The sequence below is a fragment of the Vulpes lagopus genome, chromosome 10 (assembly GCF_018345385.1).
Source record: "Vulpes lagopus strain Blue_001 chromosome 10, ASM1834538v1, whole genome shotgun sequence".
Taxonomy (NCBI): Eukaryota; Metazoa; Chordata; class Mammalia; order Carnivora; family Canidae; genus Vulpes; species Vulpes lagopus.
Window position 1 is genome coordinate 88,259,613 of NC_054833.1, and position 13,694 is coordinate 88,273,306.

The following is a 13,694-nucleotide window of genomic DNA, read 5'->3' on the forward strand; positions in this document are numbered from 1 at the left end:
TTGGAAGCAACTAGAAATAGAATTGATTGCTGTTTGTGGTGATACAAAAAAATATATGTCTTGGGCTGGGAAATGAAAAATCTAAGAGGTAGCACCTGATGCTGGAGTGTGCTTTAAACTGAGTTAAGCTTTGGAACATTTACAGAAATAAATGTATATTTTAAAAGCCATATTTGAGTTTTATTGGGAACTTGAAAATACAGAGCTGCCCCAGAAGAGCCTTTAGTTCTCCCAGGGCAGTTTTTTGGCAGAGCCTTGTGAGTGATCCCAAGGGCTATTGTCCCTGACATGGGGACACTATTGTCCCTGACATGGGGATACCCAAACTGCTCTAGGGTCCTGATCCTGTTCTTTATTCTCTTTCATTGTCATCCCAAATACATAAGATGAGCATTGGTATAACTGAATTACTCAGAAATAAGGAAGAACCCGTTTATGGATCAAGTGTCTATTATATTCCCACTGCCAGGCACTGCAGAAGGGACAATTGGTGTCCCAGGTCGGAGCAGTACCTGCTTCCAAGGACTTCTGATAAAGTTGGAAGTTGAAACAAATATTTGTGAAAGAATCAGAGACAGGAGAGGAATGGACTTCTTTGGAGTGTATTCTTTTTTTATATATATATATAGTAAATTTATTTTTTTATTGGTGTTCAATTTGCCAACATACAGAATAACACCCAGTGCTCATCCCATCAAGTGTCTCCCCCAGTGCCCGTCACCCATTCACCCCCACCCCCTGCCCTCCTCCCCTTCCACCACCCCCAGTTCGCCTCCCAGAGTTAGGAGTCTTCATGTTCTGTCTCCCTTTCTGATATTTCCCACACATTTCTTCTCCCTTCCCTTATATTCCCTTTCACTATTATTTATATTCCCCAAATGAATGAGAACATACACTGTTTGTCCTTCTCCGATTGACTTACTTCATTCAGCATAATACCCTCCAGTTCCATCCACGTTGAAGCAAATGGTGGGTATTTGTCGTTTCTAATGGCTGAGGAATATTCCATTGTGTACATAAACCACATCTTCTTTATCCATTTATCTTTCGATGGACATCGAGGCTCCTTCTTGACCTCCAGGAGAACAGCAGTGTGCCAGGGAAGTTGGGCTGGTCGCAAATGTCCCTGAACTGCAGATGCACAGAGTGGGGGACGTGCACCCAGGAGCGAGGCCATAGCAGCAAGCCTGGGCGAGGTTCCGGGCACTGGGACAGAAAGGAAGATGGAGAGGAGCAGATCAGAGGAAGAAAGAATAAGATGTGGCTGCAACCTGGATGAAGGGAAGAAGGAGAGGGAGCTGGAGCCATGGGGGTGGCGCTGGCCCTGGGGCAAAACAGGGGCAAAGCAAGGTCAAAGGGACAAAGGGGGAAAGGCAATTTGGGTTGTGAATCATAGTTAACAGTAGGGTGCCCAGGAGGTGTCCTGTACCAAGCAACTCTGCATGCAGGATTGGCACACTTGACCAGCTGGGGATGAGGATTTGGGAGCCATCCTCCAGATATGGAAAGGCGGTGTCAGGAGGATGAGTGCACTCAAGGAATGAGCTACAAGGACCCAGACTTTCTCCTTCCTTCCTTCCTTCCTTCCTACCTTCCTTCCTTCCTTCCTTCCTTCCACCCTCCTTCCTTCCTACCTACCTACCTTCCTTCCTTTCTTTCACCTTCCTTCCTTCCTTCCTTCCCTCAATCCCTTTCTCCATCCTATTCCTCTTTCTTCCTTTCCTCTGTCCTTCCCTCTCTCTCTCTCTGCCCTTCTTTTTATTCCTTTCTTCCATTTCGTGCCTCCATTTTTATCCTTTTCCACCTGTACCCCCTCCTCCAGTAGGCAATCCCTTTAACGTATCTGATAGGGATTATTTGGTTTTTATAACTTCCTGTACTACTGTTTAAGTCATATATTCTTGGTAACTTTGTGTTCTAGAATAATTCAAATTTGCTGAAAAGTTGCAAGACTAGTGCAAGGAACTCCCCTATACCCTTTACCCAGATTCATTCATTCACACTTTGCCTGTTTGCTGTATCGTTGTCTCTCTCTCTCTTTCCAGCTCTCTAGATACACACACACACACACACACACACACACACGTGCACACCCAAACACACTCCCCGTACCTAAACACACACACACACACATAGACACACAACATCCAAATGCACACACACATATAGCCACACACACACCCAAATGCACACCTACAGGCACACATATAGACATATACACACATATAAGTACATATTTTCTCTGAACCATTTGAGACTAAGAAGCAGGCATTGTGTCCCGCACACCACAGTATGTATTCCCTAACAAAAACATTCTTGTGCACAACCACAACACAATGATCAAAACCAGGAAACTTTGCCTTGACAAAGCTATCATCCAATCCACAGTCCATATTCAAATTGTACCAACTGTCCCAATACCGTCCCTTATGGCCTCTCGCATCCGGGACCTGATTCAGAACAGTAGAGAGCGCTTAGCCCCTAGGTTCTCTGGCTCACGGCTCTTCCACGTACACCTCCATCCCCCGGGACTCCTTGTGTCCTGGTCCCCTCCGACCGCCCTCCTGCCCTGGGCTGGGGGCCACCTCTTTGTCCACCCTCTCCCTTACTGCCTCTCCCTCTGTGGGAGGTACTCTCCAGGGACATGGGCAGAGGACTCCTGTGATCCCTGCAGACCTCTCCACCCACTGGCTGCATGACCTCGGGCAGCTCTGTCATCCATTCATCTGTGACACCGGATGATGAGAGCACCCATTTCAAGGGCGTTTTCTGAGGACTAGATGGGCCCATTGTGAGGATTAATGGAGTCCGATTATGTGATGTGCACAGGACAGTGCCTGGCACACAGTGAGCACCCAGTGACGGCCGTCCCCTCCCATTCACCATCACCCTTTGGGGCTGCCTACCCCAGCGCCTGGCGCATAGCAGGTGCTCAGTAAAACACTTGCTGGAGACTGAGTCTCAGCTGGGGAAACAACACTGGGTAGTATCCAAGGTTGTGGAAGTGCCCAGGAGAAAGGGAAGGCTCCCAAGAGACTGTGCGGAGTTGACTGAGCACATTGCCAAGCCCCTTGTTCCTGCAGCCCCCCAGTTAGGGGTGTGCGGCCTCCTCAGGGGAGAGCCCCCTACGGGTTCAATTTCCCTTTGCCAGTCGGTGTTTTCCAGCAGCAGATGGACAGAGGTGGTGGAGGCGAACAAAAGGCTCTGATTTTAGGAGCTGGAGCTGGGCATTTGCAAGGAAGAAAGTGGCAGGTGGGTAAAAGGGTGACCTGGTAGGGCGGCCGGCCCTGTGTCCCCTGGGGGCTCCTGTGACTGGACCCCTGAGGGGCTGGGTGAGTGAGGAGGGGACCCCTAGTTTGCGCCGAGGTGGCGGAGCCAGGGATGCGGGCAGAGGGAGGGTCCGGTGCCCAGACAGCCGCTTGCACGCTGAGTCAGTGCCCCTTTGTTGATTCAGGAGAGAGTTCATGCCCTCAGTAAACCAGCGGTTGTGACCCAGGAGGGTGGGAGGACAGAGGTCCAAGGCCAGGACCTTGGCCCCCCACTGTGTGCCGTGATGAAAGAGGAAGAAGGCAGGAGGAGGTGAGCCAGACGCTTCTGTGTCCCAGAGGCCGCGGGAGCTTAGCCCTACAGGGAGTGAGCCCCGGAGCCACGGAGCCACAGAGCCACGGCAGGAAGCCAGGAGGCCAGGAGGACTCCACTAGTTGCATTTGCCCGATTTCAAGGGACGAAGGATCCAGCTGGGGGGAGGAGATGGCAGTGGTCCCAGTTAATATTTAAAACACGGGAAACGCAAACCGTTGTCTGAGTCAAACACAGGGTTTTCTTTCTGAGCCTTAAGAAATCCAGGCTGATGGGCCCCTACCTGCCAGACACCAGGCCCGGTCCCTGCCCGGAGCCTGATTCCCGGGGACACCACCAGAATCCCTGGAACCGTCCTGCCCAGAAGGCACGCTCTGAGTTGTCACTGGAGACCCAGAGATGGAGTCACGTGGCCTTCTAAGCACTGAGGGCCTTAATGTGACCTGGTGAGGACTGAGGATAGACCCACATCCTGGATATCTGTTAGCCTGTGTTGATTCTACCCTGGTGAAAGCACCAGGGAGGTGCAGACCACTTACCCCCCAAAACCCCTTTAAGAGGCCTGAACTTCTTACAGTATCCCCAGGAGAGGGATGGGGTATTAGGCTAAGAAGCTTTTTTGTTTGGGGCTCCAGGAGGGAGATAAAATGGATTGTCTCATGGGTGGTGACAGGGCAATGTGACAGAGAGCTTGTGTGCAGGGGGACCTGTGGGGTTTTGGGACAGGCACACTGGGAGCGGAGAGCGGGCCCTTCGACCTTGAGAAGAGCATGGAGGGTCTCTGGGGTCAAGTCCTTGGAGAGCTCTCACAAGCCGGGGTCCACAAAACCTGAGAGGCTATAGCACTGCTCAGCCATAGATGATGGGGAGAGGCGGCCCCAGAGGCCAGGGACGAAAGATGGGGCCCCTCTGTTTTGTTCTGGATCCTTGGATGAGCCCTTGGAGGCACAAAATGCCCGACTACTGACCGATCCTGCCACCTGCCTGGCCCTACAGGGCCTTTTGGTTTAGAAACACAATATAACAGTCCCACCACCAAGAGCTGTGGACCAAAGTCACTCCTGCCCTGCCCTAGTGCAGCCGAGAGGGGTCCCAACATGTATCCTGAGTTTTCACTGATTTATTCTTGAAATGCTCGAGTCATTTTTTTTCTAACACGTTTAATGATTTATACATTTCTATCATGGTAGGAAGCACATAGCACTGGACTCACCCTCCGAGTCATTTTTAAGTATGTGGCTCAGTAGCCTTCAATCTACTTCACAGTGTTGTGCAACAGGTCTCCAGAACCTTCTCCTCTTGCAGCACTGAAAGACTCTATTTCGAATCATTTTTAACAAGAGTCACTGGGGAGCTAAGCTGCCAATCTACATAGATAAAGATGTGTGCATTTATCCTTCATTGGAGTACACGCCGCGGAAGGCGGGAAATGGACACACCGGCCGTGATTTTACACCTGACGCCAGAAGGGCTCCGCAAACAGGAGGCCTGCCACATGTCACCGCCTCCTGGGCCACACCCCTGGATGGACAGTGATTACGGGGCGGACGGCACGTATTAAGTGAGGTCGGGTCACAGCACTCTAGCCCTTGTGACTGTCACCTTTGCACACTTGGAGTGACTTTTCACTTGGTCTCATGGCAATCTGACAGCACACTCAGGTCTGGAAAACAGGGAGAAAGAAGTTGTTTCATGCATTTCTAAAGGAAGCACAGAAGAACTTAGAACTTCTGTGGATTTTCAAATGTCACTCAAAGGTCTGATGCCCCCCAGGCTGTGCTTGGCTGTGGGAATGGCTGGGGGAGAGACTGTAATCCCTCAACCCAATTCTTTCATTATTATTTACCTTCTATGTCCTCTCTTTCAAGAATATTTTTTTGACATTTGCCTTCTGGCAGAGCTGGGACCAGTGAGTGGGAGTTGCAGGGAGGTGGACTTGGCTGAACATAAGGAAGAATGTTCTTAGTCAGAGCGGTCCAAAAATGGAATGGCCTGACTCAGAAGACAGTGTGTCCTCAGCCTGGACGAGGTCCTGGTGAGGTCCCTTCAGGGGAGCGCTGCCCGGTGCCCTGATCCGTGTGCACAGAAACCAATGAGAGGCATCTGCTCTGAGCACCTACTATGCGTCAGCTCCATTTCTAGCACTTCCAGGTGGACTTGACTCATTTCCTGTTCAAACGGCACCATGAGATGGGTCCAGTTATCTATCACCTGTTATGTTCTCCATTTCACAGATGAAGAAACTGAGACACACAGAGGCTTAGTGACCTGCCCAAGCCGATGCGGCTGGGAAGTGAGAGAGGCAGGCTGCAGGAGTCAGCTGCCTGACTCCCCTGCTTATACCTCAGGGGGTGTCCAGGAAGGGGCTCCATGCTCCAGCTCGGTGACCAGCTGCTGTGTGCTGAAAGGAGTTTGCAAGGCAGTTGACTCAGCATAAAACACCCCAGTGGAGGTCAGGAGGGCTGCTACGTTGCAGAGGCAAGGCCCCATCAGTCAACAGGTAGCCCGGGGCTGGGTTTGCTCAGGGCAGAGGGCAAGGGAAACATGCCACGTCAGGGCCCACACCCCCAGCCTTAGCATCCACGTAGTTCTGCCCCCTTGGGGACAGGGTCTGTAAACTGGCTCCTTGCCTGTTCCTTCCAACCCACCCTCCAGTTTCAGGAGTCCAGCCCAGACTTCTCCCTAAGGCCGAGTGCTTGCCTTGGTCACCTGTCCAGGACAGCTTCTCTGATAATGCTTTAGGGGAAGTGGCAAGAGGGCAAGCCTTTGGAATCTGGGCTTCAAGCCTGACCTCCCACCATTGGGAGAAGTTGCTTCTACTTCTGACCTGCATTTTTCTGTGGATGCCTGTTTCATAAGACTGTGGGGAAGATCACAATGTGCTAACTCGCAAAATCACAGATCGTGGCTGACCGACCTTTTCCATCCACAGACCGAGGGTCCCATCCTGAGAGTGGCCTTCTGGCATCCCGCCGGCAAGGGTGTTTCTATAAAAAAACACAGTGCAGCAAAGTCCAAGGAAGAATGTGCTTATGTTCGCCCTGCGGTGGGAATCGTGAGCACGGCTGATGCCCTTAGGCTGCAATTGCGTTGAGCTAGGTGATTCCTCTAACAATGCTCTGAGTCAGAAAACTTTGGTACTGCTCAGTTCCAGGACCTGTGCTTGGTAAAATGAGAAACTGCTAGAATATCCCTAAAACTCCTTCTAGCTCTAAAAGGTTCTGATTCATGATCAAAGGAAGGAGGAGACTGTGTACGTAATAAAATAAAAAGAATTTCTCAGATGGGCCAAGGGATGCGTGAATGCATATTCTGGGTTCCATATGCTTTATGTTACTAAGGCCCCCGAATGGGACATTGACTATTGTCTGGCAAGAGATTCCACGCAGGTGAACTGGCTGCAGGTGAGCTGGAGGCTGCAGCTTTCACCAGGCAGGCTTCGCCCGGGGCCTGGCAATCGTAGCATTTATGCAACGATTAGCTACGAGTAAAGTCCTTCTCAAATATTACTACTGACAGCGTGCTTTCCCTGCAATCATTCTACAAAATGGGTTAAGATATTTTTTTCTGGGCAGCCCCAGTGGCTCAGCGGTTTAGCGCCGCCTTCGGCCGGGGGTGTGATCCTGGAGACCCTGGATCGGGTCCCATGTCAGCCTCCCTGCGTGGAGCCTGTTCTCCCTCTGCCTGTGTCTCTGCCTTTCTCTCTCTCTCTCTCTCTGGGTATGTGTGTGTGTGTGTGTGTGTATGTGTCTCATGAAAAAATAAATAAAATCTTTAAAAAAAAAAAGATTTTTTTTTTTTTCTGATTTTGCATTTGGGAAAACTCCTGTACAAGAAGGTCTGGTCATCTTTCCAGAATGTGTGAATGGGGGAAAAGTTTGGGACCTGGAACTGGCTCCATCCTAGCTCAGCAACCCTCATGGTCTCAACCAATCCCATCTTTGAAGCGAAGGGAGTTGCTTCTCGCTTTCCATCAAATGTTTGCCCCCGATTACCACACCTGCTATGAGATTGCAGGTTCCTGAGAGCTGAAAGGGAAGCTTTTCTTCTCGCTTTCTTTCAAGACATCTTGAACTTGCTGCCCAGCTTCAATCAGAGGAGAGGAGGAGAGTCCTTTGTTACTAATTCCACTGTTTTAGGGGAGCGTTTGAACCAGAAGGAATAACAGCATGTGTGATTTTAACCATTTTCAGCATCTGTTGTTATGACACAATCTGAAGCCTTTTGTTAATTTTCCTGATGATTATCTTCCCCCCTTAGATTCTTTTCCCACAGCTGTCTGGCCCTTTTCCTGGGCCAGCCTGACACTCTGAAGTCACAGGATTTCTGAAATCCCAACTATGTTCTATCCCAAAAGACAATCTTGCCTGCCGGGGCCCCATGAGGTGTTTTAGAACACTGGTCTCTGGCAAAAAACAAAGAACTATAACATTCTCACAACAAAGGGTAATTCATCACATCAGAAGATGCAGATAGGAATGGTGAGATCCTCCATGTCATCCAAACCCCTTTCTCACCGTACAAACAAAAACAGTCTCCAGTGTAGGGAGTGTTTGTCATAATATGGAACTCTCACGGGCAAACATTGAGGGCTCCAGTGCGTGTACTAACTTTCAATCCCGGATTTTAGAATTTATGGGTATGTGTTCAATAAGGTGGTAACAGTGTTTCTTAGAATCTATGACCCACTTTACGGAGAAGAAAAAGTAACCAGGAATTTCAAATATGAGTCTCCTTCTTATGGGTGGAAAATTGTCTGCCGCAGATTTGGGTAGAGGAAGAGGTCCCAGACCTCAGATGTGGCTCACATTTCCCACATCACTTTGGACGGGCTGACTTGTTCATTTGCAGCCCAGAAAAGGTTTTCCCCGGACGCAGTAGAAGCGCAGCGTGCCAAAGGTGTCATGGTGGTGGACATGGAGAAGGGCAAGTACTCTCTTTCCTGGAAGACTGAGGGTTTACCTGCTAATCTGGAAGGGGACACTTCAGCTACCAATCTTGCACTTCCTTATACCCTTTCTAGACGTATTTCTGTGGTCTTCTGGAGAACAATAACTATGTAGGCTCCAGTGTTTACACACCTTGAGCAGCTGTCAATCAGCAGCCCGTGGTGGGCTCTGGCATCGACATGGTGCAGTAGCTAATGTAGGATACAATGATAAATTAAGGTTCCTATTTTCAATCCACTTCCCAATAATAAGACTTTATTTATCTATTTATTTCTTTTAAAAATATTTTATTTTATACAATAAATCTGGATCATGGAATGGCATTTCAAATATAGGTCCCCTTCTGTTGTTTATCCACGGCCAATAATTATAAAAAAAGAAAAAGCAAACCTTTGTTGCCAGGATACTGGAGGATCCTGTATTATCTACTGCACTGGATTTTCACAGAAAATGAGCCATTTCACGGGAAATGGGTCTTACCATGTACCCAGAATCATAAGGTATTTTTAGAGACAGAAAAGATTTTGAAAATCATATTGCCTAATATCTTCACAGGCAAGGAAGTCAGGCTTGGGCAGGTGACAAGCCCCCCAGACTACAAAGCCCCCAGAATTACAAAGACCCCACAGAGTGGGTCAAGTGGCCCCACTCACCACTCCACATGGCTTCTAGATGACAGGAGAGCTTACCCTCTGCTTTGTAACACACAAAACTCTGAAATGCAGGAACCTGACCTTGTCCACCTGGCCAGCATCTCCAGCTGACATGAGATGTCCACATGGGAGGGAATTATGGCCAGAAGCAGGGCTGCTAATATCATAGCAGGGGGAGGCAGTGCAAAACAAAGATGCAAAATTCCATATTCAAAAAGGAGAAAAAAAGCTTTGCTTTTTTTTCTGTGGTCTCTCTCCCAACATTTTTAAAAATTTGCTATTTAATGAGTATACTCCCCTCAGATGGAAAGTGGGGAGATCCATGCAGACCTCACTGGGAACACAGCACCCATGCTTGGGAGCCCTGTCCTCAGACTGTGTGTGTGTATGTGTTGATGGGGATGCTCCAAGTCACCTGGGCCAGACCCCACTGGGGGCAAAGGGTGTCAGTGGTTTCTCAATAGGGGCTGAGAAGGGGATCTGGGTCCCCAAGGACACCAGGGGACAGGGAAGGGGCAGTTGTGACCTTCTGTGAGGCTCCAAGCCCCTAGCACATACTCCATCATCCCATGGAACTTCACTTACCAACCACAAGGTCAGCGATAAAATTTTAAGTTCAAGACCGTGATTGCAGATCATTAAACCCCGTGCACGGGTCCCCTCTGAGCACAGGATCCTGTATATCTTACTGCCGCACCACCAGGAAGCAGGACCAGGTGTGATGGCCCCAGGGGTGACAGGCTCAGTTCAGGTAGGGTCCACCTTTCTTCCTATAGCCTTTGGCTACAGCATTTCCTACGGGATCTTCAGCTCTTGCCCATCATGGCCCAGGCAATGACAGATTTGGGGTGGACTCTGTCTCAGCAGGTGTCTGGAAGAGGTGACTAATACAGTCTCTAAAAGCTGATTTCCCCTTAGAAGGTGCACTCTTCTGAGAAGTGGGGAAGGGACAGTTTGCAGGCTGCAAACTGTCCCTTCCCCACCATTCCAATCTTTCATTCGGTCCATACAAGCTTTGCCCCTCAGGACAGCATCTTTGACGGCAGACTTTCCTTTCTGTGCCTTCTGAGTCTCACCTGGACTCTGATTTCCCTGCTCTTTGCTGGGATCCATCGGTGTTTTACACTTAGTTCTGGTAGGGCTGTGGGATTTCGCCCTGAGACTCTACGAGGCAAGACTCAGGCCATGAAGACCTAAGATGGAGAACCCCACATCTAAAAACACCACCTCCCCTCCCCAAGGAGGGAATCTTGGCATCTATTTATTTGCCAAGCATCGTGATGTGTGTGCCAGGCACTGTTTCAGGCACTTTGAAAAATTAGGAAGTTATTGTGTCCTGTTCACTACCAAATGAGACAGGTGCTATTTATTTCTAAGTCTTCAGATACAGTGAGTAAAACCAGAGAGGCTAAGAAATGGACTCTGACTCTCACAGCCAGAAAACAGGGAGCTGGAAGTCATTCCTGGTCTGTCTAGCTCCAAGCCTTTGGCCTGTGGCCTTCAGGCCACTGCCCCACATTCACATCCAGGCCCACCACCAAGGTGGGTGATACAGAAGGACTGGCCCTTTATCAGTTTAGTTGCCATGTGGACAAAAAGTATTGAGTCTTGGAGCAGGAAGTTTCCATGATAGTGAGTTTAGGAGACGTATTCCCTGGCTGTACAATGTAAAGGGCTATAACCGTCACCTCTTTCCTGACTTCTCATCACCAGTTGTTGTTTGGTGGAATCTCAAGGATTCTTCAGAGCTGGTGTTGCACTTCCTTGCCTTTGGTGGATGTGCCGTTCTTATTGGAAACCTTGGGTAATCTGAGTTTTCTCTCTTCCAGGTGGGCAAATGTGTGTTTGGAAATTTAAGTTTGTAAACCGAGCCTGGGAGGCATCCACAGCTCAGCATTGCTTTTGGCTATTGGCCTTGGAACAGTGACTACCAACAAACAGGCTGGCAGGATGCAGATGGGGTGCATGTGGACTGCGGGTCAGAGGAGGCCCCTGAGAAACCCAGAGCTTCTGCAGTGCAAGCTGGCCACTGGTCCTGTCTCACGGTTCACTGGCCCCATGGCCAGGCTCCCGGAGGTGGGTGGGAAGGAACAGGTGGCTGCTCTCTGGAACATTATAAAACCCCTGCAAAGCATGTGCTTTGTTTTCAGGGATAGTTGCCAAATTCTTGCCCTTGAAATAATTTTCCAGGTCTTTCTACAAGAAAAAGGTTTAATTTGGAGGATGGGGGAGGGAGGGGATATGGAGACCAGGAAGGAATAGCCAAGTTAGAATAAAGCACCAAATTCTCTGAAAAGGAGAGGAATCATATTACAGGAACCTGTTCTAAGGACAGACCCCCCCCCCACCACACACACACACACCCAATTCTGCAAAGCAAATAATCAGCACCATGACTGAATTCAGGGCGCCTGGTCAGGCACGTTGAGATAGCTTAGAGTCACATGAAGGCAACATGGACCGAGGGCCCCTTACCCCAGCTTGGAGAAAAACTGTCCTGTGTTTACTTGGTTGGGCCCCACACGCCCTGGGCCACAGCAGCCCCCAGATGCGGGGACCGCGGTGGTCCTGGCAACCCACACCCACTGCACTTTCTGCGGGCCTGGCCTCGTTAGCACCGCTGGGGCTCCGCAGTTAATCTGTCGAAAGCGGGGCCAACACTGAGTCATCCACCTCCTTTTCAACTAAGACATATTTCTGGGAATGTGAAGAACACCAGAGCGACGTGACATTCCTTAGCTTGTAGTAGTAAGGCAACTCCCCACTTCCTTTCTAGCCGGGTTGCATCATCTTCCTCAACAGGACGAAACAGATTTCCTTGAAACTTAACATGCCTCTGGGACAGAGAGGGGGAGTGCGGAGCCGCACCCCTCCCTCTGTAGGGCGCTCTCGCCCTGCCCCAGCGGGACAGCGGGCAAGCCTTGCACGACTGCTCTCTTGCCCTCGCTCGTGTGGCTCAGAAGGGCACACAGGACGGACCTCTCAGGCTCACCCCACGTGCTGCACAACCCGCACTGGCACAGTCGCTGCACACGTGCGTCCCAGCTCGCGTGTGTGGGGGGGTCTATGGACACATGAGCTCTGCTGAGGGGTGCTGCCGTCTTGGCCTTTCTTTGTCCTTTTCATCTAAGTCACAGGGCAGGTAGATGATCTCTGTAAAACCTTTGGCCGGTGGGTAAACTTTTGTTCGTCTAAATCCCAGAAGAATGTTATTTATTAACAGTGCTGTTAACAAACAAATATTGAGGGTTTGGGGAGGGAGCCAGGGGCAGGGGTGGTGGATGCAGAGGTGAATCAAGAGGGCCTCTGTTGTCAAGAAGGGCCCAGTGTCATCCTCCACGTCACACAGGGAAGGGCACGTCACGTGTGCGGTGAGGAGGAGGGGAGTAGAATGTTCTAGGAGCTGGTCAGAGAAGACCAATTCCAGGAGGCAGGCTGGGGATGGTGGGGAACAGTGTTGTCCCAGCGGTGGGGCCATCACAGAATGTGAGAAGACAGACACAAGGTTGATGCAGAGATGGGGAGCTGGAAGCCAGGCAGGGCGGGGTGCAAGCAGAGGAGTGCCCAGGCTAGAAACAGACCCCGGACAGTGGAAACCGTGCTAGGACAATTCAGGCTTTAGTTTGCTGGTGATTGTGAACCATGGAGAGTCTTGAGCAGAGTCAGACGCTCCAGTCAAGCCACGGAGAGGTCATCCTGGCGGCACGCTGGAATTCGGCCTAAGAAAGGCTGAAGGTGGGGGTGGGTCTGGAGGCCCCATCAGTGCTGTGAGTGGGCTGGGGTTGGGCCTGCCCCATAATGAAGGCCAGGGAGCACTAGAGGGTGATGATAAGGATAACGATGCTAACCACAACTCCCCCTTTTGAGATGCTAAGCACCTACCTCTTACTTCACCTAAGTGGCAGGTCTGCTATCAGCCCATCTTACAGATGAAGAAGCTTAGGTCCCACAGAAGGAAAGCAGCTGCTTGTGGTCACACAGTATGTGGGCAGCAGTGCCAGGGTTCAACCAAGATCTGTCTGACTCCAGTCCTACGCAGCATAGTGGAATGACAGAGTTGAAACCCAGCGAACTGTGGGAGGGGAAGGCGATGTTCTGGTGGTTTCTGCCTGGGTGCCTCGGAGGACAGATGGCAGTGGGTAAGTCAGGGGCAGGCAGGGGAAGGAGGAACTCGTAACTAGTTTGGCTGGAACCAAATGAAAATGATGCTAGCAAAATGCCACAGATGGTGTTGACTGTATTTGGAGTTAGGGCACTTATGTCAAAGATTGGAGCTAGAAGTATCCACTTGGTACAAAGGGAAGATGCTTGTCTGTATAACCAGGATAGAAAAGCAAGGTGCAAACAGAATTATAGGAAACTAGCTTGAGAATTTACAACATGCCAAGCACATGCTTATCATGCATCCTTATGACAACCTGTCCATGCTGCCATGTTACAGGTGAGTAACAGAAGCCTGGGGCTTAGTAACTCACCTAAGGTCACACAGCCAGTAGCGGTGACCTTGTACCTC

The 13,694-nt window shown here is 50.2% G+C and overlaps 1 long non-coding RNA gene across 1 annotated transcript; it reads right to left on the minus strand.

The window, feature by feature from the left end:
* Positions 1–954: 954 nt before the first annotated feature.
* Positions 955–13,316, minus strand: LOC121500990. The gene is made up of 3 exons (XR_005990471.1): positions 13,064–13,316; positions 6,497–6,566; positions 955–1,206 (listed from the first exon to the last, which is right to left on the minus strand). It is a non-coding gene; the product is annotated as an uncharacterized LOC121500990 (long non-coding RNA).
* Between the last annotated feature and the right edge of the window lie 378 nt (positions 13,317–13,694).